Below are 2,494 nucleotides of genomic sequence, written 5' to 3'. Positions count from 1 at the left end.
CAGACGGGGCAGGGTTCCCAGTGATACCAGAATTGTCAGGCCTAGTCTCCCAGCCAGGAACAGATTCCAGGCTGCAGGGGCAGCGCTGAGTCCCAGCCACTAGACCCCCACAGGTCGGTGTCTCACGAAGCCTCAGCAGGAACTTCGCAGACACTCAGGCAAACAAGCGAGAAGAGGCAGGTTTGTTTAGAGAAAAAAAAAAAAAAAGTTTATTGAGGAGAAAAAAAAAAACAAAAACAAAGTAGAACTCCCAGACCATGAAACCAGGCCTGGAAGGGGCAAGAAAGCCAAAGTGGAGTCATGTCCCAGGGAATATATACCTTCTTTCCCTAATTATTCTAAAGCTCCACCAGTCTCTGTGATTGGTTAGTTCTGGCTGTTTTACTTAATTTGCTACTGAGCAGGGGATCTTAACATTCCTTATCTAAAAGCTTTCTCTTTCCCCATTTGTTACTTCTTTATCTTTATGGCCCAGTCCTCAGATGAGCATCTCTACATTGAAGTTAAACAGCTGCCCTTTTAAGTTGTCCATAAATTAAACCATTCTCTGTTTCTCCAATCTCTGTCTCCCTTTACCACCTGGAAAAAAAAAAAAAAAAAAAAAACAAGGCCAGCGTTAACTATTGTCCTTGGTCCTGGGATGTTTGTTTTTCCAGGTGGAATTAGTTACACTCCTCTTGCTGTCCTTATCTCTAAAGCCTTCCTCAATTCTCCAAGGTCCCCTCCTACAGTGTCCCTAAAACTGCCTAATTACCCTAACTTGCCCTATGTCTCACCAGAGCGGGGCATATGCGGAGGGGGGAGCACCCCCTTACCTGGGAGTCCTTGGCCTGGGCCTGGTGTCTTCCTCCATGGAGCTCTAGGCCTGGGGGAAAGCGGCGTCCAGAGCAGGCAGGTCTGGGGACACAGAGAGAGGCCATGAGTGACTGGGCAGCTGGCGGGGCTCGGCCCCCGCCTCCCTTGCTGCCCCCCCCGCCCCCGCCCCCGCCCCCGCCCGGGAAGTTTCAGGCCAGGAGGAGTGCCAGAGCCTGGGTGTCCTTGAGTCTGCCCCTCACCTCTGGGGAGAGTCCCTCCCGGCCGTGCGGTGCCCCCAGCACATCAGACGGGCAGAAGGAGGCCTGGGCACACCTCGGCAATGCGGGGGCCTCCTGGCTCCTCTTGAGATGGGCCCCGCCGCCCCCGCGGCTGACGGCCCCGGCCCCGCGCAGAGCAAATGGCGCTGCCCTCGTGGGGGGGCGGCGCCCCGCGAGCGGCCGCGGCCCGCAGGTCAGTCAGCGGATAGTGGGGACCTTGCTTCTCGGGTCCACTTACCCGCCTCCCTCTGGAGCCTGAGCCTCAGCCCGCGAGGACGCCCGCTCTCCGCCGCCTGGACCGCCAGGGGCAGCGTCCCTCAGAGACGCGGACACACCCCTACCCCGCGCCACCGCCCGCAAAAACAAACCCCAAAACTCCCCAGACGTCGCCCCAGTTCTGGGGAAGCTGTAATGCGCCCAGCGGGGCCGCCTGGCCAAAGTCTGAAACAGGGGAGCCCGTTCCTCCGTCAGACGCCCCAGGGTTCCCAGCGAGCAAACCAGACCTCCGCGGGCGCAGACACTGCCCCTCCGCGCCCCCCGCGGTCTCGCGGGGAACCCGCGTCGTCGGAAGCCAGGGGGACGCGGCCCTCACCCCGCCTCAGGGCTCGAAAGCCCCCTGGGCTGCAGGTCCCGCCCGCGAGGCAGCAGTGTCGCAGGACCCCGCCTCGTCGCCTCGGACGCGAGGGGCGCTCCTGGCTGGAGCCGTGGGTGAGCTTGGCCCGTACCTGCCAGGGGGGCCGGGAACCCCGCCGTGCGCCCCGCGGCCCGAAGGTCCGGCCCCCCGATGGCCGGCAGATGCAGGAGCAGGGCGCTGCTTGAAGCCACTGGGTTTGGGGTGACTCCCGCCACAGCGAGGCGGCCCGACACGGCCCCCACCATGTTCGCGCACTGGACCGTGGGGGATGCTGCCCACTTCACGCCCCGCGGCCTCCTCACCTTTCTCCTCGCCTTCGTCGCTCGGGCCGCCGCCTCCATGGCCCGCCAGTCCCGGGCGGGGGGCCCAGCTGCTCCTGGGCCCTGCCATGGCTGGGCGGCGGCGTCGGGGCGCGCTCCGGCTCCAGCAGCGCGCGACTAGTCGGCCCTAGGCTCTGCATGGCGGGCAGGCGCCTGAGCCGGCTCCCCGGCCCCAGGGCGGGCTCAGAATCTGAGGACGGAGCGACATTTAGTCATTCGGCAAACGCTCGCCACGCCCCCGCGGCCGCACGTCCAGGGGCCAGAGACGCGGCCCCCTGCTCTCCTGGGGTCCCCTCGGGGGCGCCCGTGGACACCTAGGGGTGTCATGCTCTAGAGGCTCATTAGGCAGGGAGGGGAGGGAGGGGGCTCTGGGGGTGGTGGTGGCGGTGCGCGTGCAGGGGCCACACTGGGGTAGGTTAAAGGAACCTGACTGAAAAAACATCTCCAGTCGACCAAGAGCTTGGCTG

At 63.5% G+C, this 2,494-nt stretch overlaps 1 long non-coding RNA gene across 1 annotated transcript; it reads right to left on the bottom strand.

The window, feature by feature from the left end:
• Window positions 1-225: 225 nt before the first annotated feature.
• On the bottom strand, window positions 226-2,048 carry LOC129146230 (uncharacterized). The gene is made up of 3 exons (XR_008552761.1): window positions 2,010-2,048; window positions 816-897; window positions 226-579 (listed from the first exon to the last, which is right to left on the bottom strand). It is a non-coding gene; the product is annotated as an uncharacterized LOC129146230 (long non-coding RNA).
• Between the last annotated feature and the right edge of the window lie 446 nt (window positions 2,049-2,494).

Source organism: Talpa occidentalis, unplaced genomic scaffold (genome assembly GCF_014898055.3).
Source record: "Talpa occidentalis isolate TD23 unplaced genomic scaffold, MPIMG_talOcc4v2.1 talOcc4.19, whole genome shotgun sequence".
In the NCBI taxonomy this organism is placed as follows: domain Eukaryota; kingdom Metazoa; phylum Chordata; class Mammalia; order Eulipotyphla; family Talpidae; genus Talpa; species Talpa occidentalis.
Note: the sequence above shows the minus strand (reverse complement) of the source record. Positions and strands in the feature narration are given on the sequence as shown.